General features: G+C 39.3%; 2 pseudogenes; one reads left to right on the top strand and one right to left on the bottom strand.

The window, feature by feature from the left end:
* Positions 1-1,106: 1,106 nt before the first annotated feature.
* Positions 1,107-24,720, bottom strand: LOC139317623 (vomeronasal type-2 receptor 26-like; annotated as a pseudogene).
* A 1,785-nt stretch (positions 24,721-26,505) lies between these two features.
* LOC139317622 (vomeronasal type-2 receptor 26-like) overlaps positions 26,506-27,065 on the top strand; it is a 254,440-nt pseudogene continuing 253,880 nt past the window's right edge.

The raw sequence follows: 27,065 nt of genomic DNA, 5'->3' as shown, positions 1-27,065 counted from the left end.
TCCTTAGTTCTAAGTTGCTTCTCTCCTTGATTAGTTTCCACCCATTGCTTCTTGTCCTACACTCAGGTGCTTTGGAGAATAGCTTGACTCCCTCTTCTTTGTGGCAGCCCCTGAGATATTAGAACACTGCTTTCATGTCTCCCCTAGTCCTTCTTTTCATTAAACTAGACATACCCAGTTCCTGCAACCATTCATCGTATGTTTTAGCCTCCAGTCCTGTAATCATCTTTGTTGCTCTTCTCTGCACTCTTTCTAGAGTCTCAACATCCTGTTTACATCGTGGCAACCAAAACTGAATGCAGTATTCCAAGTGTGGCCTGACCAAGGCATTATAAAGCGGTATTAACACTTCATATGATCTTGATTCATTCCCTCTGTTTATGCAGCCTAGAATTGTTTTGGCTTTTTTTGCAGCTGCTGCACACTGTTGGTTCATATTTAAATGGTTGACCACTAGGACTCCAAGATCCCTCTCATTGTTACTGCTATTGAGCAAGGTACTGCATATACTGTATCTGTGCATTTTGTTTTTCTTGCCTAGTTAGCCTCTAGGACTTCAATAGACTCTTGACTGCATTCCCTCTTACAATTTTTCTTCACAACAACCATGTAAGGTACGTTGGCTTAAGAAGTGTGGCTGGTCACTCAGCTTCTTGTCTATGGATGGATTTGAACTTGAGTTTTCTGAGTTTTAGCCCAGCACCTTAACTACTAAGACAATTGATTTAATAAAGATTTGCCTTTCCATTGTGGTAAACAATGTGGATTAACGTGGCCATTTAAAAGATCAAGAATTACCAATTAAAAATTAAAATATTTTATTTTAAAATACAATTGTTAAAATTCCAAAGCATCAAAGTCAACTGACTGACTGAATTAACAAAATCTGTAATCCATTTGTAGGTAAGAATTTTTGACACATGTCAAATGGGAGGGAGGGAGGCAGGAAATTGTAGGAGTAAATATATAAAAGAGATGGATCAAACAATCTAATGGGAACCATATGTGAGAAGGCTTCCCATTTCTTCAGTTCAGTCTAAAAACAGAATTTTGTGAAAGAACTGATTATAAAGTTCTTATGAGGTTGACATACAGGGAGTTGATTTTTAAAACTTTTTTTTCATTAGCTGATGTTTATTGTTCAGCTCAGGTCTCATCACAATGATAAAACACTTTGGGGAAAAGATGCACACCAGTAATCCAGCACTGGAAGAGATCATGGAGAAGATCTCCACAGCCAATGTATATTTTCCCCTTGTGCTTAGATAGGTTGGAATAAAACACAGCCAAACACTGCAGAAGACCAACATGCTGAAGGTGATAAATTTGGCTTCATTGAAAATGTCAGGTAACCTCCTAGCTAGAAAAGCAGCAGAAAAGCTGATCACAGCCAGAAAACCCAGAAAACCCAAAACACTGTAGAACATAGTGACTGAGCCTTCATTGCACTCCATGATGACCTCTTGAGACATTGAGTGCATATCAAAATCTGGATATGGTGGAAAAATTGCCAGCCATATGATGCATATAGTGGTTTGAATAAGGCAACAAAAGAGAACAATGAAACTGTCCATTCCTTTCCCCACCCATTTCCTCATTCTAGATCCAGGTTTGGTGGCCATGAAAGCTAGGACCACAACAAAGGTTTTGGCCAAGACACAAGAAACTGCCATGGAGAAGATGATTCCAAAAGCTGGTTGTCAAAGGAGACACACAGCCTTATCAGGTTTCCCAATAAATAATAAAACACAAAGAAAAGAGAGGAGGAGAGAAACTAGAAGAGTGTAGGTGAGATTCTGGTTGTTGGCTTTGACAATAGGGGTGTATTTGTTTTTAATGAAGATCCCAAGCACCAGAGCTGTGATAAAAGAAAAAGAAAGAGCACAAATAGCTAAACTGATCCCCAAGGGTTCTTCATAGGATAAGAAAGTTATGTATTTTGGAATGCATGCATCTTTATCATGGTTTGAATAATGACCTTCTGGACAATGAGAACAGTCTTCCATATCTGAAAAAAATAAAACAACAATTCTGTGTATTGATTTTCATTCATCAAGTCTCTGAGTTGCATAACTCTGAGAGAGAAGCTAATTATCAACAGTGACATTAACTACTTATGTCAGAGTTTAGGCAGCGTGACTAGTATTATGAGATAAACCCAGGAGCAAAACACAGCACACAGCACACAGAGTCTTTAGATAATTATCAGTGGTTTTGTCTACAGCTAAATATATACACACTTATATGTGTTAAATACCTTATCATACAGGTACTGACACAAGGAGAGCAATAAGATACACAATGAGAGAGAACATGAGGAGAAGGGGAACACCCTCTAATGGCTTCCCTTATATAGGCAGCTTCTTATCCAGTTTCTTAAAGTGGCAATAACGCTGCTGCCTCATTCCCATTGCATCAGCTTTCAGTTGCTTCCGCTTACAACCTTTCATCATCTTACAGCTATTAAAACTACATACCCTGACAACTTAACCATTTTAATATGAAATCATATTCACTGAGGATTACTGAGAATTAGAGAAAATATGAGAGCCAGAAACGTTGGCCCATACCCAAAGCCTTTACCTGCCATGCATTTCATTCTACCTCGGATATCACATACTATGTATTATCTGTATATTGTTCTTGGTTACAAATATGTATGTAATGTATTTACACAATCCTTTTCACTGTGAATAGCTTTAAATGCAAGGGAATTTCCATACATAGGGGACTTTATGTTTTAATCTTTGTACACTATCCAGAGTCACTTGTATGACATTGGTAGTCATATAAATAATCCAAATAAATAAATAATCCAAATAAATAACCCTATTAATAAGGTAGCTTATTCCATTACTTCTAAAAAAATGTTTACCTTCTTTGTTTGAAATTTTCCCTTCTGGACATGGATGGCAATCATAGCAACAAAATGGTCTTGATTCCTTCTTAGTCTTGCTATGCCCTGTTTGGCAAGGATCGTTACACAAAGAAAGGGGATGTGCCTATCCAAAAATTGAGAACATTGTTAAGATTTTTAAAAAGCTTTTGACTAATTTCTATCTTGCTGGAGAATTTAAAGCTTAGGCATGGAGTCATAACTTCCATTGAACTATTATAACAACTTTATTAGAAAAGAATACTTGATCTGCAATGATGCAATGGAATATCCACCCTTCTTCAAATGTGTACCCTAATGTTTCTTTAACTGGTTCCAGAAGCCAAAGTGTTCTTCATCCTTCAATCTCTATATCAGATCAATGCAGATGATTTTTGCAGCTAAGGTCTTCTACTAGGAAGAACAATCTTAGCATCTATCTAACAAAATGAAATTCAATGTAGAGAAAAGTAAAGTCCTACATGTAGGTAAGAAAAACCAAAAGTACACATATAAACTGGGTGAAACCAGACTGTGAGAGGGATCTTGGAGTCTTAGTAGACAACCAACTAAATATGAGCCAGCAGTGTGCAGCGGCAGCCAAAAAAGCCAATACAATCCTAAATTGCATTAACAATCAAGATCAAGTGAGGTACTAATACCACTCTATAAAGCCCTAGTAAGACCACACCTAGAGTACTGCACCCAGTTTTGGTCACCACACTATGAAAAAGATGTTGAGACTCTAGAAAAAGTGCAGAGGAGAGCACCCAGGATGATTAGGGGACTGGAAACTAAAACATATGAAGAACGGTTACAGGAACTGGGCATGGCTAGTCTAGTGAAGAGAAGGACCAGGGGAGACATGATAGCAGTGTTCCAATATTTGAGGGACTGCCACAGAGAGGAGGAGGTCAAGCTATTTTCCAAAGCACCTGAAGACCAGACAAGGAATAATGGATGGAAACTGACCAAGGAGAGATTCAACCTAGAAATAAGGAGGAACTTTCTGACAGTGAGAACAATCAACCAATGGAACAGAAGTTGCCTTCGGAAGTTGCGGGAGCTTCATCGCTTGAGACTTTCAAGAAGATTGGACTGCCATTTGTCAGAAATGGTGTAGGGTCTCCTGCTGAGTGGGGGGGGGGGGCTGGACTAGATGGCCTACAAGGTCCCTTCCAACTCTGTTAATCTGTTAAAAAATCTGCTTCTCTGTCAAATTGCTATCTGGTGCCCCATGACTCCTGTACATGTGCCAATGTGCCATGTCTGTACAAAAAGGCAGTGCTTTCATCATGATTTCATGACCATTGTTTTGCACATTTTGACCCCTCTACTATGTACATAAACCCCCAGCTACAATGTTGTGCGTATATTAGCATTCATTTTTCCGTCGTTACATGTGCAAACCTTTTCATTTGTAATTTATTTGGCGGTGGGAAAAAGCTTAATTTGCAATTTTATTGTAGTCCTGTGAGAAGCAGTGTAGATTTGCTAGAGCAAAGCCTTTTGTGGAATGGAGGTGACAGATATTAAAAGTCCGAAGTAAAAAGTTCAGCTGATGAATGAAGCCACTTGGAGGGCATCAAGTCATTATGGGTGACTGATGAAAAAGAAGGCTTCTCTCAGACTTCTTCCTCAATATTGACATTGAAGAGTTTCTATCTTTGGGATTGATTGATTCATGCTATGCAGTTGCCTAGCCCAGTGTTGGCAAATCTTTTTGGCACCAACTGCAGAAACGGGAGCACGTGTGGTGGCGGGGAGCACTGGAAACCGGAAGAGCAGTTTCCTGGCGTGCATGTGCGTGCCGGGAAGCAGAGTTTCCAGTTTCTGGTGCACATGTGCACACAAAGACCAGCTGGCTGGCACGCCTGAGTGCGCTGGAAACTGGAAGCTCAGCTTCCCGGTGCGCACATGTGCACCCGGAACCCAGAAGAGCAACAGGTAATGGCTGGTGTGCCTGGAAAGATGGCTCTGTGTGCCACTTCCGGCACTCATGCCATAGGGCCTAGCCCGAAAGACTAAGATTACCAGATCACCATAGGTATTGGCCAATGCCCTGTAGAAAGCAAATGACATCTCCTTTGCAACACTGATCAGAAACTTAGCCACTTAATAGAGAGATGTTTCTCATCTTCCTATGTCTCACACTTGTAGAGTATGCTAAGGAGAACTCCTTTCCAGATCTAACCAAAGATTTTGGTAAAGGGCATGCTTGGTGGGCATAGTGTGGCTTGGTAGGTGTGGCTTGGTGGTCATGGCAGGGGAAGGATACTGAAAAATCTCCACTTCCACCCCACTCCAGGGGAAGGATACTACAAAATCTCCATTCCCACTCCACTCCAGGGGAAGGATACTGAAAAATCCCCATTCCCTCCCCACTCCTGGTTTAACAACCAGTTCTCTGCCCTAATGATTTCTTCCAACAACCAGTTTGCCAAATTGCTCAGAAAGTTAATAACCGGTTCTCCCGAAGTGGTGCGAACTGGCTGAATCCCACCACTGAGTCCAACCCCCGACCCAAGCAGGAGATCCTACATCTGCCTCTACCTAGGATCGAACAGCAGTCTAATTTTCCTGACCAAAGTTTCAGAGTCTATAACTAAGAAAACACTCAAAGCAAAAAAAAAAAAGAAGAAGCTTTTTTTTTTTTGTAGCAATTTATGTTTTGTATCTAACGACAAACATGGGATGTGTAGGAATCTTTTTCTGTTCCTAGGAAATCAGCCTTCAAAAAGGAGTAACTTTAACACTGGCTTTTCCCAGAGAAGGAGCTGAGAAATACGTTTGAATCCAGGATGTTTTTAATGCTGTTTAAAAGAAAGAAAATGCAACTAGTTAGACCTCACCTGGTTAAAACTTTTGGGCCACGTGATTAAGGTGACCAGACGTCCCGCTTTTGGCGGGACAGTCCCGCTTTTGAGCAATTTGTCCCGCGTCCCGCGGCGTTTCAAAAAAGTCCCGATTTTTCTTGAGCCCCAGCTGATGGCTAAAAGAAAAAAAAACTGTTTAAACTCTTGCCCGGGGCTTCAAAGGGCCGCCCTACAGGCAATCAGTGTAAAGCAGTTTTTTTTTCCCCTAGCTAAGCTTCAGAAACGAAAACGAAACCGAAACCAGGGTCTTTGGTGCAGCGTGACAAAATGAGGCAGAGAGATTTATTTTTATTTTTATTTTTCCTCCCCAAAAAAGGTAGGTGAAAAACTGCAAACAATGGGAAATTTAGGAGGAGAGTTCAAGATTTTAAAACACAAAGGAAAAAAAGCTGTATTTAACTAGGGAATTGTAATAATTGAGATACTATTAATTGTATATTGTGTTGAAAGCAGAAATGGTTAAGTTGTGGTTCGGAGGAATATATGGGAGAAATTATTTGGTTTATTATTATTGGTAAATATAATTAATTGATTTGTAAGAAATTGGATTGCATGGAAATAATTGGAATATTCATGTTCATATTGATTAATATACAAAAAAGATAGTTTTATAACTAATTGATTTATATTAAAATGTTGAATTTGTATTAAACAACTGTATTACATAATTACATAATTAAACAATGTGAGGATGGATATAAAAATAGATGACAATGGGAAGGGGTATAATATAGAATAGAAGGGAAAATTTGAATTTGATTAAGATTAGAGATGAGGATGAAGGGTAATATTGGTTTTTTTAAAAAATAGATGAGGAATAAATATGGCAAAAAGGAAATATAGAAATTGTAAATTTAATTGAAATGACTAAACGCTGTTTAAATTTGTGAACCAGCCAAATATTCTGTTCAAAGAAAATACATTGTATGTTTGTATGTGTGTTTCTAATTATTGCTATTTATTCATATTTGTTCTCTTTTATTCTTTAAAGTTTAACAATTCATTCTTTATCTTAATATCTTTATATTTGCTTGGGGTTGGCTTTCTTCCCTTTCATCTTTTTTATTGTACAGCAATCTTTCTCCTCAAACCTACCACCTCTCTCTTTTCTTTCCTTCTTACTTTCTCTTCCCCCCACCCTCTTTTTCTCCTCCCTATTTCCTCTTTCTTTCTCCTTCTCCTCCTCTCTTCCTCCCTCTCTTACCCTCACTCCTACTCTAATTTCCATTCCTTCATCCCTCTCTATTGCTGTAATCCTTTAATGCATATGGACTACTCAGAGGGCTGAAAAAGTTATTTTTGACTGGTCCTCGCACTTTTGACCAGTCCTCGAACTTACGACTGTCCTCACATTTTACGTTTTTGCCCTATCTTGTCACCATGGTGAAGAGAAGCAGTTGTGAAATGAGTGACATGGTTGTTAAGAATGCTGCACGGGCATAAATGTGAGGATGGTCATAAGTGTGAGGACCAGTCAAAAGTGTGAGGACCTGTCAGAAATGACTTTTCAGCCCTCTGAGTAGTCCCTATACACATAGCCATGGCCACCCGGTCACATGACCAGGTAGCCACGCCCACCCAGTCACATGGCCTCCAAGCCACGCCCACACAATAAGCCACGCCCACAATGGTGTCCTTCTTACCAATGTTAAAATCTGTTCACCTTACCCTATAGACATAGCCATGGCCACCCGGTCACATGACCAGCTAGCCACGCCCACCCAGTCACATGACCAGCTAGCCACACCCACAAAATAAGCCACGCCCACAATGTCCCTCTTTACCAATGTTAAAATCTGGTCACCTTACACGTGATAGAATCTTCGGAAATGTTGAAGAATTTGTCTGGGGAAGCCATGGGATCTATCCTTCCAACCTGGATCCTAAAAAATGATCGGTTTGGGAATGTGATCCAGTTGTTAATATCAAATCCACCAATGAGCTCCCCATTTTTGTCAAATGAAATCTTCTCTCCAACACTGTTATTGAATGAAACTGTTCTTAGGAAAGAATGAAGCTAAATTGGAAAGAAAAAGGGAGGGAAGATAAAATATTTAGGAACTATTCATCGTTCTATTTCTGGTCAGAGTCCATTTTGTTCGGTCTTAGCCTGAGTTTCTTAAACAGAGGAACAGATGAAAACGTACATATACTGTATATTGGATTGCATTGTTCTGTAATGGAAGGCTTTGAAAGATGTTAGTAGTATACATTAAAAGTGTATGTTAACTACAGTATGTTAAAAATGTTTTTCCTCCCTTAATGAGTTTCAGCCTAATATTTCAGTATATGTTTCCAGCAGGAAGTATTCATGGGACTTGTGTTGTTATTTTTCTGAGAAATGGTGAGGAATATCGAGAGTATGGAATACGGAGAATATGGAATATGGAGAGCCAGTTTGGTCTAGTATTTAAGGTACTGGGCTAGAAAACAAGAAACTGTGAATTCAAGTCCCATCTTAGCCATAAAAACCAACTGGGAGACCTTGAGACAATTCATTTTCTCTCAGCCCAACTCACCTCACAGGGTTATTGTTCTGGGGGGGGGAGAGAAAAGTGTGTTGGATATGTTCACTGCCTTGAGTTATTTGTAAAATAATAAAAGCAAAAAAATAAATAAACAAATGATCTAAGCCCCAGTGCTCACTGTAACAGCATTGCCAAAAAGGCATTAAGAGTTGTTAACCTAATTTTGCGAAGCTTCTTCTCCAGTAACATTGTATTGCTAATTAGGGCATACAAAACCTTTGCCAGACCAATTCTTGAATACAGCTCATCCACCTGGAACCCACTTTGTATATCGGACATTAACACAATTGAGTGGGTTCAGAGGTATTTCTCGAGAAGAGTACTCTACTCCTCCACTCACAATAGAATTCCCTATGCCTCCAGGCTTGAAATTTTGGGCTTGGACAATCTGGAACTGCACTGCCTGCAGTCCGATCTAAGCATAGTACACATAATTGTCTGCTACAATATCTTGCCTGCAAATGACTTCTTCAGCTTCAGCCACAATAATACACGGGCAAGCAATCGATACAAACTCAAGGTAAACCACTTCAAACTCGATTGCAGAAAATAAGACTACAGCAACAGAGTGGTCAACGCCTCGAATGCCCTACCCAACTCTGTTGTTAAGCCTCAAACCCTTAGAGCTTCAATCTCAAACTGTCTACCATGGACCTCACCCCATTCTTATGAGGTCTGTAAAGGGGGCGTGCATAAGCACACCAGTCTGCCTACCGTCCCTGTCTTACTGTCCCCATTTATCTGTATTTACTTCCTTTGTTCATGTTTATGTTCATACCTACCTGTATACTTGTTATCTTGTACACGTTTGACAAATAAATAAATAAATAAATAAATAAATAAATAAATAAATAAATAAATAAAATTGGATATGAGGATATGAAAGACTGCAAGATGCTATCTCCAACAGGACCATGAACAGCTCTAACACTGGAGCTGATTCAAAGGCAGAATTAATTTCCAAGGTTTTTATGTAACTATGTGCTTCTATTATTATGGGTTCATTGTCTCCTTCAGTGTCTGAGCCATAGCAACAAGATATTCCTTGTTTGGAGGGCACTGAATATGTTATAAATGCAAAGGATCCCTTCTGTTGTTTGCCTTGAACTTAGACCAAACCAATGGTCTAATCAACATAAGGAGACTGTGGTGTTAATAACACAATTGCTTCCTATGTCCTCTGTGGTCCTAAGATGGTGTAAGAATGGACTTGGTGGTAGACATGGACTTTAGATGTCCCAATTTCCTTTGGAGTGAGCCTTCTATGTGGCCTATCTGAACTTGCAGTTCTCCTGCATATTTCTCCTCTGCCCATTACCTGCCAGAATTGTTGGTTCTGAAGTTTTGGTCCTCTTCTGCCCACAAGATGGTTGTGTTTGAGTTTTGATGAATGCATTGACTCCAAAGCATGTGCTACAGCATAGACTGCATTGTATATATTATAACTGTGGCCAGTTGTGCTAAATTCAAACACAGAGGTTGGAAGGGTTGCCATTTTCTCCTTCCTTGTACAGATTGTGCCATATTTTTTATTTAGTTCAGAGCTGGGAAACAAGCACTGGAATGCATGCTCCCAGAAATTCCTTAGAAACCCATCATCTTCTGCTGCTGTTGGATTTCTGAGTAGTAGAAATTCCTGGAAGCCTGGCACCTCTTTTGAGTGAACTGCAAAGGATAAAGCATTTTGGAGGAAATTGACATCCCAATCCCTTTGAACAGATACGGATGTGAAATCCATTTCAGCATTCATGATCCAGACCTTTGTATTGACCGATATATCCTCCACTTCTGCATACTGCACTGATATTTTCAAAAAAGTCATGGATTGCATCGTGCCGTATAAGACAATCACCTTGGCTGTGCTTTTTGCAATGGTAGAGTAGGTTCTGTATGTTTCATCCATCACATTTGTAAAGTCACTGTAAAAAGCTACACTGGGGAACTCTCCTATGAAATCAAAGCAGATGCCCTTCTGAGAAAACGCGGGGAGCACCTCCTGTACAAATTTCTCCCCTTGGTCATCATTCACAAGAACTCCGACCCAGATCCATCTAAAGTAGAGCAATAGCTGGAGGAGGCCCTTATGTTGGTGGGATTCATTTGGAAACATTTGTTGGAAGAAAACTGCTTGAGTCTCTTTATCCATGACTGGAGCAGAGCCATAGGTCAGCTAAGAAAAATGATAGGGAAGAATGAGGGATGCGTAAGACTGATTTCCTGAACGTCACCACTCTGCTAAACAAATAATTCCCTCAACACTGTCAAACTATTCACTAAGTCTGCATTACTATCATCGTTCCTATCACCCATCTCCTCCCACTTATGACTGCATGACTGTCAATTTGTTGATTGTATCCTTATGGTTTATATTGATATTGATTGTTTCCTCATTGCTTATATGACTATCACTAAGTGTTGTACCTTATGATTCTTGACAAATGTATCTTGTCTTTTTATGTACACTGAGAGCATATGCACCAAAGACAAATTCCTTGTGTGTCCAATAACACTTGGCCAATAAAGAATTCTATTCTATTCTATTCTATTCTATTCTATTCTATTCTATTCTATTCTATTCTATTCTATTCTATTCTATTCTATTCTATTCTATTCTATTTTCTTCCTGAACAATGGTAATTGCTCCCTTCCCCCACCTTTGGAATAGTGTTCATACTGGTGACTGCCTGGACAAATTCCTTCAGTTTTCTTAGCAAGATATCACAAGTGGTTTGCTATTTCCTACTTCCTAGAGCAGGGCAAGAGTAACTGGTTCGAGATCACTCAATTGGCTTTATGCTTAAGGTGGGACTAAAATTTGCATCTCCCAGTTTCAAGCCCAGTGTCTTAATTGCTACATCAAACTGGCTTTTTAAATGGTGTTATCCTTTCTAAATTATAATTTTATCTTTCAAATAGCAAATGGGATGTATCATGAATATACTCATGCATGCCTATGATGATTTTGAACAAATTGGGCTATTTCCATTTTTTCCATGTGGACAAGAGAGCATTATGAATGTATTGCTGTAGAAAACATCTGCCCTTAGGAGGAAATTGACTTGAACTGCTATATGTTTTTAATGGATGTTTCAATGCACAGTCCTGGTATTACAAGTGCAACAATGCTTTTGCATTGTTAAGAAGCTCTCATTAAAACTTTTCTCCAAAGAACATAAGAAGTTTAAGAATGTGGTGGGAGTTCAAAGGCTTAAGATTCTATACAATAGAACCTAGATCGAGATTGGACACCCTTTGCCACCTAAACGTTAATCATGAGATTTGTACTGATGTTTTTCGGTTGATGTTCCACTGAACATTACTTTTGGTGCATGGTTCCAAAATTTTGAATAACCAAAACTTTTGGTAATTGTATGCAAAAGGATAACTCTTAATATATACAGGTGAAACTCAAAAAATTAGAATATCGTGCAAAAGTTCACTTATTTCAGTAATGCAACTTAAAAGGTGAAACTAATATATGAGATAGACTCATTACATGCAAAGTGAGATAGTTCAAGCCTTGATTTGTCATACTTTTGATGATTATGGCTTACAGCTCATGAAAACCCCAAATTCACAATCTCAGAAAATTAGAATATTACATGAAATCAATAAAACAGGGATTGTACATAGAACAGTATCGGACCTCTGAAAAGTATAAGCATGCATATGTACTCAGTACTTGGTTTGGGCCCCTTTTGCATCAATTACTGCCTCAATGCGACGTGGCATGGATGCTATCAGCCTGTGGCACTGCTGAGGTGTTATGGAAGACCAGGATGCTTCAATAGCGGCCTTCAGCTCTTCTGCATTGTTCGGTCTCATGTCTCTCATCTTTCTCTTGGCAATGCCCCATAGATTCTCTATGGGGTTCAGGTCAAGTGAGTTTGCTGGCCAATCAAGCACAGTAATCCCATGGTCATTGAACCAGGTTTAGGTAGTTTTGGCAGTGTGGGCAGGTGCCAAGTTCTGCTGGAAAATGAAGTCAGCATCCCCATAAAGCTTGTCTGCGGAAGGAAGCATAAAGTGCTCCAAAATCTCCTGGTAGACGGTTGCGTTGACCCTGGACTTAATGAAGCACAGTGGACCAACATCAGCAGATGACATGGCTCCCCAAATCAACACAGACTGTGGAAATTTCACACTGGACTTCAAGCATCTTGCAGTGTGTGCCTCTCCATTCTTCCTCCAGACTCTGGGTCCTTGGTTTCCAAATGAGATGCAAAAGTTGCTCTCATCAGAAAAGAGGACTTTGGACTACTAAGCAACAAACCAGTTCTTTTTTTCTTTAGCCCAGGTAAGATGCTTCTGACGTTGTTTGTTGTTCAGGAGTGGCTTGTCAAGAGGAATACAACATTTGAAGCCCATGTCCAGGATCCGTCTGTGTGTGGTGGCTCTTGATGCACTGACTCCAGCCTCTGTCCACTCCTTGTGAAAGTCCCCAACACTTTTAAATGGCCTTTTTCTGACAATCCTCTCTAGGCTGCGGTCATCCCTGCTGCTTGAGCACCTTTTTCTTCCACTTTTCCCTTCCACATAACTTTAATGTGCTTTGATACAGCACTTTGGGAACATCCAACTTCTTTTGCAATTACCTTTTGAGGTTTTCCCTCCTTATGGAGGGTGTCAATGATGGTTTTCTGCACAACTGTCAGCTCAGCAGTCTTTCCCATGATTGTGATTCCTACTGAACCAGACTGAGAGACCATTTAAAGGCTCAGGAACCTTTTGCAGGTGTTATGGTTTAATTAGCTGATTAGAGTGGGACACTTTGAGCCTAGAATATTGAATCTTTTCACAATATTCTAATTTTCTGAGATTGTGAATTTGGGGTTTTCATGAGCTGTAAGCCATAATCATCAAAAGTATGACAAATCAAGGCTTGAAATATCTCGCTTTGCATGTAATGAGTCTATCTCATATATTAGTTTCACCTTTTAAGTTGCATTACTGAAATAAGTGAACTTTTGCACGATATTCTAATTTTTCGAGTTTCACCTGTAGGAATATTGCCACCTAACATAAAAAAGGTCATCAAAAAAGCACAACAAAGAATGTTCTTTCTGCGCCAACTCAGAAAACTCAAACTGCCCAAGGAACTGCTGATACAGTTCTACAAAGGAATTATGCACCTCTATAACTGTCTGGTTTGGTTCTGCAATCCAACAAGACAGACACAGACTTCAGAGGATAATTAGAACTGCAGAAAAAACAATTGCTACCAATCTGCCTTCCATTGAGGACCTGTATACTACACGAATCAAAAAGAGGGCTGTGAAAATATTTACAGACCCTTCACATCCTGGACATAAACTGTTTCAACTCCTACCCTCAAAACAACACTATAGAGCACTGCACCCCAGAACAACTAGACACAAGAACAGGTTTTTCCTGAACGTCATCACTCTGCTAAACAAATAATTCCCTCAATACTGTCAAACTAGTTACTAAGTCTGCATTATTATTAATCTTCTCATTGTTCCTATCACCCATCTCCTCCCACTTATGACAGTATGACTGTAATCTTATTGCTGGTATCCTTAAGATTTATATTGACTGTTTTCTAATAGGATTTGATTGCTTATTTGTTCCCTATGACTATCATTAAGTGTTTTACCTTATGATTCTTGACAAATGTATCTTTTCTTTTATGTACACTGAGAGCATATGCACCAAGATAAATTCCTTGTGTATCCAATCACACTTGGCCAATAAAGAATTCTATTCTATTCTGTACATAACAACCTGCTGTGTGGTTTCACAAAGTTTCTTCTCCTTGCCAAATGTGCACGCTGATTATTTAATCAATAAAAAAAATCAAAACCTGAATTAAAGCCTTTTCCTTAAAAAAATGGGTATCTCTTAGCTTTAGAGGAAAGTTATTACTTCAGGCAAGTGCTTGAAGTAATGAGTGAGTCTTCACAAATTGAGTTGAGACTAAAATGATGGATTGTTTGTGATCCAGAAACAGATTTTTGAAATGAAGCTATTACATGGATGAAGCTTAAAACAAAGACCAGGCAATGCCCATACCTGTAAATGAAAGCAAACTGCAGGTCGGTTTCACAAACTGGAAACTTTGTGTATAAGTGAATTCAAGAATTTTCTCTCCCAGCATAATGTTAGTTGCATGTTTTAATCATACCCTTTCTCAACCCTCAGCCACAAACTGCATCCAAACAACCACAAGAACAGTAAATGGCTTGCTTGGTTCATATTGTGTCATCAACACACTTTACCTGTGAAACTTTATAGATGTCCAGTATGGTTGCCATGTGGAGACAGATATCAGGTGCTCCAATGACTGCAGTTGGATTGTTTTGAATGTCACACTTAAAATTAGGGCCGAATCTATTCTGAGCAAAGAGAAGCTCCATTGAGGCAAGGTAGGTCCAGCTTGGACTGAAGTAGCTATTATAGATGTTGAATCCCATGGTGACATTGTGTAAAATCTGGGGATTTTCATTGATTTCTTTTATAGCAAAAACTAAAGCCAGAATGTGTTGGTAACTCTGAAACAATACCCTGCAATGAAAACTGCATGCTGTTTTAAAAGTAAATGGTTCCAAAAGTATTGACTATATTTATGCTGAAATCACTTTAATGCTAAGCATTTCATCAATTGTATTTTTAAAAAATCACGGTTTGATTAAGTAAATGCAAAAAAACTCTTGTTTGGATATTTCTGAACAATCAAGCATTGGCTTTAAGTAAATATAATTTACATAATTAATTTTGTGTGTATGCAGAATTCGCAGTATCACAAACCAGCTTCATAATAGTGGATGGAAACTAAGGGTTAAAGAATGATACTTCTGGTACCGATAATGCAAAAAAGAAGAAGTTGTAGCTAATTTTAGCTAATGTTAAATTAATTTAAGTCAAACATAATTTAGGCGCTTGTTCTATCCCTTCTCCTTAGTGGTTATGCTATAGTGGTTATTGTTATCAAAGTATTTTGGTATCATTCATATATTCAGTCGAAGAATGCCAGTATTGACAGAAAGTTTCCACATCTCTATGTTAATGTTAAAGAGTTGTTCTGTAAGAAAGATGGGTGATTTCCAAGTGTGAAATATGTATAAATATTTATTTTTAAAAATCGATTAAACAGATTACTGGTGTTTGATAGCTATAGTAGAGATTATCTTGAGAAATTTAATTTAATTCAACACTGGGGTAAAAATGCAAGACTTACGCAAAGTCATCAAGAATTTCCAGAGAAGGATGTTGAATGAAAGCAACAGGATTGGAAAAGACATAGACTTGAGAAATAATGCCAGCAATTCTGAGATCTCCAGACTGAACATATTTATGAAGAATAGGGAGAGGTTTACTAACATTGCAATTACGATTATGGACTTTACACACCACCCAGGCATTGATGCTAATAAGGAAACAATAAATGCCACCATATTGCCTGAAAGTTTTCCTTCTGTATATACATGGACCTGTTTTCACTTTGGCAAATGCATATTTCCAAATCATAGATCCTGCCATGATTCCCTCAATTGTTCCCAAGACCAAACTGGACAATACAATATGTTAGTGATCCAACGGACAAACTCTTGTCTGCCTGCAGCCCAGCTCTGAATGTTTGTGAAGAATTAATAGCATTCTTCATCTTTCTGTTTTCCACATCAATATTTTCAAGGTTTTGGAAAAGAAGTGGAGATAATGATGTCTAATTGGATAATTATAACATAGAATAGATAATCACGTATTAATGGTTATTCATTCCATCTCATTTTAAAGAAGAAACAGTATAGATATTTTATGTGATATAGATCAGGGAAAGATAAAATCCATAGTACTGGGTCTATTAAAAGTCAAACCACACACACACCCTTTCTCTCTCACACACAGAACAATGCTTATCACTGGTTGTTACTTACAGCTCACCAACACATTATTAATAACCTATATCCAATATAATACAAATACAAGGACACTGTTTTTTCTCAGGCACTAGGCGCCAGACCCATAATTGCATAGAAACAACAACCCAGTCTGAAACCAATTTTCACAAGCAAGAAGAAACAACATAACAATGTTGCTGACATGGGAGCCAGAGCCTGCAACAAACCAGAGTATGTCTACTTTGCCCCCACATTTGCACCAAGAGGCCCATTGCAGGCCTCAAAAATTCATATATAACATTAGAGGTGACTTGATGCTTGTCCTCTAATGTGATATGTTCAGTGGTGTATTGTAAAATTTGTTACTACCGGTTCTGTGGGTGTGGCTTGGGGTGTGTGTGTGGGGGGGGGGGGGGTAATTTGACTGGGTGGGCGTGGCCAACTTTTTTTCTTTTTACTTTTAAAAGCATCCCAGCTGAGCCGTGCGATCACCAGAGGCTTTTTTTTTTTTACTTTTAAAAGCATTTTTTCGGCCAAAGAAAAAATGCTTTAAAAGTAAAAAAAAAAAAAAAGCCTCTGATGATCGCACGGCTCAGCTGGGCATGGTGGGGGAAGGGATTTTTGCTACCGGTTCTCCGAACCACCTGCTGCCATCTCTACCGGATTGGGAGATCCGGTCTGAACCAGGACCATTTCAACCCTGGATATATTCCACCATCAGCCAGCAATGCCCTTCTCCTTTCTACATAGGATAAACAGATCAAGCTTTGTGAATTCATGGACAAACGTTTAACATAAGAACTCCAAACAAGAACAAAAGAATATCAGAATATTTCAGTCTTCCAGGACACTTCATTCCATAACTCAAAATAGTCATTTTAGAAAAAAAAGAGACTTCACCAAAGGATTGCTGAAGTCACATGTATTAAAAGGTTTTAGGCTATCTCAGGTCTCAGCTAATACAATAGGTTTTTAATACATTACAATTGTTAATTTAAAGTACCGATAGTTATCATTTGTCTCAGATGACAATGAATTAGCAGTAGTGACCATAGTATAGATTTATTTGGTCTATACCAATTTCTAACTACCATGATTTTGTTCTGGTCAAATTGAAATTCCTGTCTCATGATACTGTAAAAAAAAAACCCTCATTGTCAAAATTAATATTCTTTGATAGTCATTCTCAATATATAGGAACTCTTGGTTTCCAAATCTCAATGTACATTAAAATTAGATTTTACATGATTTTATGCAACTCACAATAAATTGTCCTTGTGAAGAAGGGGACCTATCCTTCCAACTTTCTTTTTTATGAAGGAAGGTTTGAGAAATGATCCTGTTTTGGAAATCTAGGTGCCAAATCTCTATCCTGATTGAATGACACTAGAATAGAATAGAATAGAATAGAATAGAATAGAATAGAATAGAATGGAATGGAATGGAATGGAATGGAATGGAATGGAATGGAATGGAATGGAATAGAATAGAATAGAATAGAATAGAATAGAATAGAATAGAATAGAATAGAATAGAATAGAATAGAATAGAATAGAATAGAATAGAATAGAATAGAATAACAGAGTTGGAAGGGACCTTGGAGGTCTTCTAGTCCAACCCCCTGCTTAGCCAGAAAACCCTACACCGCTGTACTAAACTTCTCAAATAATAGATATATGAAAAAAGAATTTAGTGGCATTACTTTAAAAATTGGAATTTCCTTTCCTCTTACTTGTGAACACTGAACAAAACGGCAGCCTGACCCATAGATTTGAAGTTATTCACCCATCACAATTGTACATTAACACGTTAACTTCTGATGAATGTTAGAGTTTTTTCAGCTGACATACAGTGGTACAGATTATTGCCATGATTATAGTTCAGTATCTAATGATTCAGTGATGCTGTTCATGTTCTTGCAATCCTGTGTATATCTCAATCTGCTTCCTACCATTCTTACATCTTTCCTTCCACCATTGTTGAAATTGAAGTTCTTTTTAATTTATGCAGCAGAAAGTTTAAAAAAAAATGATAAAAAGGTCCCTGTGGATTTTACTCCACTGCAGAGGTGGGATTCAGCTGGTTCTCTCTGGATCAGGCGAATCTGTAGCGGTGACTGTGGGAGGCTCTGCTCACCCACCCAGATGTAATGTATGAGCACTGCACATGCTCAGAAGGCCACGCGCATGCACAAAGGAGGCTTGTGCAAGCGAAGCACATTTGCGAACTGGTAGGGAAGGTAAGTGAATCCCACCTCTGCTCCACTGGTTGCTGCCGCTGATAGAGGGAAATGCTCATGTCATTTTAAGGCCATTGAGCCAGCACTCTTCAAAGACATGTCCATGGTCATGTGGCCAGCATGACATCATGGAGCACCATTACTTTCCCACCAAAGTATTTATCTACTCTCATTTGCATGATTTTGAACTGCTAGTTTGTCAGGAGCTGTGGCAAGAATGGGAGCTCACCCCATCACGTAGTATTCAGGTCTCGAACCTGAGCTACCAGCTTTCCAGTCAACAAGACCAGCATCCTAACCACTGAACCACCATGCCTTTCCCAAATGAGTCCCTTCCCAGATGAACGGCCATTTTGTATTTCCTCTTACTGTGTTACTATAGACCTTGACCCTCTAATAATAATACTGCTACCATCATAAATGTGTACTGCTTGTGAAACATCTAAATGGCAATTACATAACTATGGGGATGCTGTGGTAATCATAAGTTTGAAGACCAGTCACAAAGTAACTTTTTTCAGCACCATTTGTAAATTTAGTCACTAAACAGGCAGTTATTAAATGAAGACTGCTTGTATTGACTGTAACAATAAAATTTGGAGAGATTACAAAGGGACATTGTCAGAGTGCACACAGTATGACTATGTGAGACTACCCAGGAGGAAAAATAGCAAACAGAGGTTTGTAATAATAAGTAGCGGTTTATCTCTACAAAAGAATATACATACACGTACTAGGCAAAGGTCAAACAATCAATCAGCAGTTACAGCAGGGAAGAACACACACAGAGAGAGATACGCCCCAACAGGGCCTCTCTTATAATACAATCTCTTAAAGTGGTAACAGTCAAATAACCCTGCTGACTCATTACCACCATTGCAACATTATTACAGCATTACACTACAGAGGTGGTATTCAGCAGGTTCTGACCAGTTCTGGAGAACCAGTATTGGAAATTTTGAGTAGTTTGGAGAACTGGTAAATACCACCTCTGACTGGCCCCGCCCCCATTTATTCTATGCCTCCCGAGTCTCAGCTGATTAGGAGGAAATGGGGATTTTGCAGTATCCTTCCCCTGGAGTGGGGTGGAAATGGAGATTTTACAGTATCTTTCCCCTGCTATGCCCACCAAGCCATGCCACACCCACCAAGCCACGCCCACAGAACCGGTAGTAAAAATTTTTTGAATCCCACCACTGTTACAGCAGCTGCTCAGCTATTAAATCACCATTACCCTGACAGACACGAGCTGAGACAAATATGATCGAGAACATTAGGGTACTTAGGCAAATAGTTTCAAATTCTACAGAAAAGAAATAGGCTGTCCTTTAGCTGTTTTATTTCTTTTTAGTCATTATTTGCTGCCTGTTGTTCAACTCAGGTTTCAGTACAATGATAAAGCATTTGGGAAAAAAGATAAAGAACAATAAGGCAGCACTGGAGGACAAGATGGAGAAGATCTCCACAGCCACCATGTATTTTTCTTTGGAACTCAGGTAAGTTGGAACAAAAGACACCCAAACCCTACAGAAGACCAACATGCTAAATGTAATAAACTTGGCTTCATTGAAACTGTCAGGTAACTTCCTAGCATAGAAAGCTGCAGAGAAGCTGACAATGGCTAAAAAACCCATATAGTTCAATACACAGCTGAACATGATGCCTGACCCTTCCTTGCATTCCAAATGCAATTTCTTTGAACACTGAGTGCATATTAAGTTCTGGGTATGGTGGAAATGTTGCCAACCACCCTATACAGATTATGGTTTGAGTAAGAGGACAGGAAAGAACAATGGAGTTAATCAATCTTTTCCCCACCCATTTCCTCATGCTGGAGGCAGGCCTAGTAGCCCTGAATGCTACCACAACAACAACAGTTTTGGCTAATACACAAGAAACTGCCACTGAAAAGATGATACCAAAAGCTGGTTGTTGAAAGGTACATGTGATATGATTAGGTTGCCCAATGAAAGGCAGAACACAAAGGAAGCAGAGCAGGAGAGTGATGAGAAGCATGCTTGTTAGGTGCCGGTTGTTGGCTTTGACAATGGGAGTATTTCTATATTCAGTGAAGATCCCAAGTACCAAAGCTGTGATAAAGGAAAGGAAAAGAGCAGAAATACTCAAGCTGATTCCTAAGAGTTCCCAATATGTTAAGAAAGTGATGATTTTTGGAATGCATTGATCTTTTTTCTGATTTGGATAATGGTCTTCTGGACAGCGATAACAATCATCTTGGTCTAAAAAAAGAACATGGCAAAGTGTTAGCTCTGAAGACCACAAGTGAAACATGAGAAGTAGCTTTCTACCTTTCTTACCCAGTTATGTTTCTATCCAGCCATAAAGGTAAAGGTAAAGGTTCCCCTCGCACATATATGCTAGTAATTCTCGGCTCTAGAGGGCGGTGCTCATCTCCGTTTCAAAGCTGAAGAGCCAGGGCTGTCCAAAGACATCTCTGTGGTCATGTGGCCGGCATGACTAAACGCCAAAGGCACACTGAACGCTGTTACCTTCCCACCAAAGTGGTCCCTATTTTTCTACTTGCATTTCTTACATGCTTTCGAACTGCTAGGTTGGCAGAAGCTGGGACAAGTAACAGGAGCTCACTCTGTTACACGGCACTAGGGATTCAAACTGCAGAACTGCCAACCTTCTGATCGACAAGCTCAGCATCTTAGCCACTGAGCCACTGTGTCCCTGATCAAGCCATGCTCAACACTAATCAAAAAGAAAGAATTTTCATTGATTAAAGGGAACTCTAATCTTTCTTCTGTGTTTTGACACCACACAGCTTGCATTATCTGTTCTTTTACCATGTTTTAATAAACTACTTGCAAGATTTGCTGTATTCTGGTGCATAATATTTGCATTTATCCTCTATATCCAAATTTGTAAGTATTATAATAGAAGGAAATAAAATACATATGTATATATAAGATACACATATATGTGTGAGGGTAGGCATAGATATATTACATATATCATGCACACATAAGAGGGTATGCACATATACCTATATAAGCATTTTTAATGTTTTAGACAAAAATTATCCATACAGAACCTACATATGTTTATATTTTATATTTATTTATTTATCTTATTTATTTATTTTGTATTTTTCATCAAACATGTATTTTATGACAAATACAAGTGTAAACAGAATTATAAATACATGAAATGGATAAGAATAGAATAGAATAGAATAGAATAGAATAGAATAGAATAGAATAGAATAGAATAGAATAGAATAGAATAGAATAGAATAGAATAGAATTTCCAGTATTCCAGGCTTTTTGCAGCTCATTTTTTGAGCTTTTTTCAGCCCAATTTTGAAGCTTTTTGGCCCATTTTGGGGGCTTTTGGGGGGCTGTTTTTGAGGCTTTTTTCAGCCCATTTTTTCCTAAATAATGGGCCAAAAAAAGAGCCCCCAAAATGGACCAAAAAGCCAAAAATACAGGCTGAAAAAAGCCTCGAAAATGGGCCAAAAATGGCCTGAAAAAGGCTGAAAAAAGGCCCAAAAACAGGGCATGTGGAGACGAAAAACCTGGCCAGCGGGTGGGCAGGGCTTCGGCAATATTTGGTCTATAAGACACACAGACATGAGACTTCTGGTTTGAACTTCTGGCACCTTCGGTACGAGATCTGCAACCTCTCAGGTCCATTCTGAACTCTCCCTGTCAGGGGCTTCACTAGAAGCTATAGCCACCTTGGAGTGGTGGTGAAGCAAAGAGGAGCCACCTTGCAGGTCAAGGGGAGCTGCATCTCCCCTCCCTGACTCAGAAAAAACCCTCATCCGAAGACTAGGAGCAGCAGCAGTCAAAATTGCTGCCATGAAGCCGGGAAACAGCTAGAACCATAAGTTTGTGCAGGAGTAGAGAAATGCTGAATGGTGTGTCGTCTGGGTAAGAAAAGATTTACAGCTGAAGTTGGACCCCAGAAAAAATTTAAGTGGAATACCTTTTAGAACAATTTGCTACAGCGGCATGCAACTATTCACACAATGATATGTATATTTTTTTAAAAAAATAATAATAAAAACCTGACTAAAAGAAAAAGACGCACAGACATTTTTGCCCCCTTTTGGGAGACAAAAAAATGTGTCTTATAGTCTGAAAAATACAGTAAATTTCTCATGAGAACAATGAAGTGTTCTGGGATTCTCATTTTCCAAACATGTTCCACAACTTGACATGATCAAAACAATCAATGAGTTTTCTATAATTGGTGAAACACATACTGATTACTTATTGGTATTCTTTAACTTTTTGAATTATCCAGCATGCTTTAGCAATATTGTCGTGTTCTTTTGGGCTTTTCTAAATCTATAGATCTAGGTCTATAGGTTATTGTAGGTAAGCAATATCTTCCAAGACATCTTGGATATTGATGTTTCTATTGTCTAGTGCAGAGCTCTTCAAACTTGGCAACTTTAAGACCTGTGGACCGGGGTGGGCTTCAAAAATTTTAGCAAGGGGTTCTCTGCTCAGTTACTGGGTGGGTGTGGCCATGGTGGGCGTGGCCTAGTCGGCCTCCTGCACCACGGCAGGAGGGTGGTGTTTTTTCCCTCCCTGGGCACCAGAGGCTTTCCTTGAGCCTCCGGGAGGGGGAAAACAGCTGGACACCGTCTGGAGGCGTGTGTCCGGCCTTCCCGAACTTCTAATAGGCCCTTTTTTTGCCCTCCTCATGTCCTGCACTTACCTGCATCCAAAACGGCTGTGTGGGTACTCCTGTGAGGGCAGGGTGGGGTAGGCGGGGCCAGCTAGGAGTGGGATTTGGGGTTTCTCTGAACTGCACAGAATCTTAGCTAGAGGTTCTCCCAAAGCCCTGTGATCCCCCAGCAGCCCACCCCTGCTGTGGACTTAAATTTCTAGAATTCTTCAGTCAGCCATGCTGGCTGGGGAATTCTGGGAGTTGAAGTCCACAAGTCTTAAAGTTGGCAAGTTTGGAGATCCCTGATATAGTGTTTCAGTATACTTTTTCCATCTTCCTTTGACATCATTTAAATTGGATACTATCTATCCACTGTAGCTTACCAATTTGAGATTGGAACATCCTTCTGAGTTCAGGGATTTTTTGGAATTAGGGATCTTTTCTGTTTCCATCTTCAGTGTTTTTATAGATGTTGATGTATTTTCCAACTTCTTTCTCTACTAACAGTTCTTTGGAACTCATTAAGTTCCCTTTCGAGATTTTTGTCTTTTTTGTCTTTCTTGGCATTGGATTGTCTTTTCTTTTTGGCAATGTCTAGGTTTGTTTGTTTTCTAACATCTACTTTGCTCCCCCCCCTCTTTTTTCATTTCTGGAAATCTCTTTTCACATTTGTAACTACTTTAAGCAGGGATGTCAAACTCATGTCGCCACATTGTTGTCATGTGACATATCACAACATTTTTCCCCTTCACTAAAACAGGGTGGGCCTGGCCAGTGTGTGATGCTTCCAGCCCATGGGCCATGAGTTTGACACCCCTGAATTCATTCCACAATTCTCCTGTGGTTCCTGATATTCTTTATTTTTAAGTCTTTTTACTGTTTTACTGTTCTGCTTTTACATTTCCTATGGTGCCTGTCCTGACATGACTGTGACTTAAGGATTGGGAAATTTATCCAGCTAGCCATTGGTCCTGGCCAGAGGTGGTATTCAGCTGGTTCAGATCGGTTTGCCTGAACTGGTAGTGGAAATTGCTGGTGGGCCTGTCCACCCGCCCACCCATCCCAGCTCTATGCCATCTTATTTAGGCACATTTTGTTGTGACCGAGGCCCAAGTAGTGATTACCAAACACAATTCAATCCTGAAACTTATTTTATTAAAACAGCTGAGAATTAATTCATTCTCTGCTTAGTCCAAAACAAAATTCTTAATAACCAGTCCGCCGGCCTTATCACCAACCTTTGATGTCTTTGGAAACCTGCCAAAGGCTTTTCTTGGCAAAAGCCCCACAAAGTTCAAGAGACGCTGACAAGAAGCACTGGAATCCATGTTGCTTTTCTACAAAGAACCCAACAGCTCGTTGCTGCTCTTTTAAGCCTTATGGGACTGGCCAATCATCTTCTGGCCTTACTCCTGAGTTGTCCTTTATGCTTCAGCCGCTCTTGCCTTCTGGCAGCTCTTTGCATGCATGCACTAGGAACAGACTCCTGTTCCTTTGCCTCTCTGCTGTCCGCCTCTGGAGGCTCCGGAGTCTGCACAATGCTCCCATATGTCCTTGGCCCCATCTCTGCCTCCGATGCAGAGCCCTCGTCCAGGCCTTCCCCTGACTCCAGGACTGGCCCATTGTCCTCCCCAGCCTCCTTACTGTCCGACTCCGCTGCCAGACCACAACATGTTTTTGAGGCCGGGTGCATGCGTAGAAGGCATGTGTACCAGCAGAGCACATACATGGAAGGCTAGGCACATACATGAATGCACACATGCTCACATTTGCAAACTGGTAGAGAAAGTAAGTGAACACCACCCCTGGTCCTGGCCCACAGGAAATGCTAATAGGGAAGGTATTTCCCCATTGGTGAGAATTCTTACTCTCCATTCATGGAATAGCCCTCTTTTCTGCAACCAAGGTGCCTTGCGATCATCCTTGCTCCATTCAGCTATTACCCCATGCGACCATTTGGGCAATGTTGCAAAATGTCAATGTAATGAGAGAGAATGATAACTAGTGGAAGAATAGGTTTCATCATGGCACTGTCCCATTTCATAGCTCAGGACAGAGCCAGCTGGCTGGCTGGCTTTAAAAGAAGACAGCAGTGTGGACACACAAATCATGGTATGAAGCTACTGAGGAGGATATTAGGGATTACCTGTATGGAAGTTCCTTCATTTGCTAAGTTCTTGGAGTGACGATTATTCAGGAACTGGCCTTGTTTCCCATCTAAACTCAAGAATGACTCTCTTAAATTGAATCCCATGGTGATTGCTAACCAAAGTAGTGACTTGGCCCTTAGAAGACAATTCCATCTTTTCATATTGGAAGAGGTCAACTTTTTAGAAGAAATTACATTACAGCACACAATGGAAATTGAATCCTGATCCTTGGTCTTACTTCTAATTGATGCAAGATCCCTTCATGTACACTCTTTCTTAGAGGAATAGTACAATATGGAGAGAAACATGGGTGAGGTATAAATTATATGTATAAATTATACTTTTATTAAAGTGATTATTAAACTGAGCTTCCCAACAACCATAGCAAGTGCAAAGGTGACCCTATGTGTATTATTTATTTATTTATTTATTTATTTATTTATTTATTTATTTATTTATTTATTTATTTATTTATTTATTTTCGTCAAGCATGTATTTTATGACAGATACAAGTGTAAATATAATTATAAATACATGAAAAGGATATGAATAAAAGAAAACATTAGGACAGGGACGGTAGGCACACTGGTGCACTTATGCACGCCCCTTACAGACCTCTTAGGAATGGGGTGAGGTCTACAGTAGACAGTCTAAGGTTAAAGTTTTGGGGATTTGGGGAAGAAACCACAGAGTCAGGTAATGTATGCTCAGAAAAAAAGAGACGCAGATGGCATCCAATTCCAAAGAGAGATAAAATACTTTGAGATGCACTTTATCATTCGATCATTGGGATTCAGGAGTTTCATTACATGAAACAACTGGTGCATAGTTGAGTTGAGGTGAACTTGTTTGCTTCCCATATTTTTGCACTTTCCTGAAATAATTATTGTAATTATGGAAATTGCCGGTGTTATCGACTTGTCTAGCCAGAGTTCTGGTGGCTTTGCTGAAGCCACCAGATTTGGAGAGAAAGAGCGGAAATGTCAATATAAATCAATGAAGACCATGGAGAACTGCAATTAGAGCCTTAGCATAGCAGGGATTTGCCATTAACTCCTGACAGTTTGTCCAGCTGATATTAGAGTTATACTTCTCTCTTGAATACCTTTCAGGGCATGCTTTCAATCATCTTTATTTCCCACTTTAATATACCTCTTAGCAAACCAGGGCAGCTTGTTTCATAAAACCAGGCTGATCTAGTAAACAGACATGGGGAAAATGGCACCTTAGGTGTAAGTTTAGCATTGGAAATGGGGAGGTTTGTAGTGTTGGCAATACTGCTACTGCTGCTTCCTAACACTGTGGGCAAAGCAGGTTCTGTTACATGCATGCAAAGTGAACCTCATAGCATCTTACACGAGTGGCACAAACCAGGTGACATCATCATCGGCGGAGTTACCTCTCACATCATTCCTCTTTTGTCTGAGATAACGTTTACAAAGGTTCCTTCTCAAGACTGGATATACATTCCGATGTAAGGAAATCATTTTCTCCCTTTCTCCCAAAACTTTCATGGATGACTAGAAGCTCTCCCCATTGGTTTTTTTTTAATTAGTATTAAATTATTAGGGATTTTCTGTCTTTGCTGTTAGTTGTATTGTGTTAGGAGGAGATGCACTGAGGGAGCTCAACCAATCTCTCTCTTTTTAAAATAGATTTTATTGAATATTTTACATTTTTAAAACAAAAAACATAATAGAAAAAGACCAAAAAAAAAAGACAGAAAAAAGAAGAAAGAAAACATACACATACACCAAGCAGTAAAATACAAAACATAAATAACAACATTATATAATATTTTACAACTTTCTGCATCAACAATTATCTTTACATTTAAATTCAATCATCCTAATCATTCTATTTTCTAGCCACATATAGAATCTATTCC

This window comes from Pituophis catenifer, unplaced genomic scaffold, assembly GCF_029215685.1.
Source record: "Pituophis catenifer annectens isolate HBS135680 unplaced genomic scaffold, rPitCat1.0.hap2 SCAF_5, whole genome shotgun sequence".
NCBI classification, from domain to species: Eukaryota; Metazoa; Chordata; class Lepidosauria; order Squamata; family Colubridae; genus Pituophis; species Pituophis catenifer.
The sequence above is the reverse complement of the archived record's forward strand: the minus strand, read 5'-3'. Positions and strand labels throughout refer to the sequence as shown.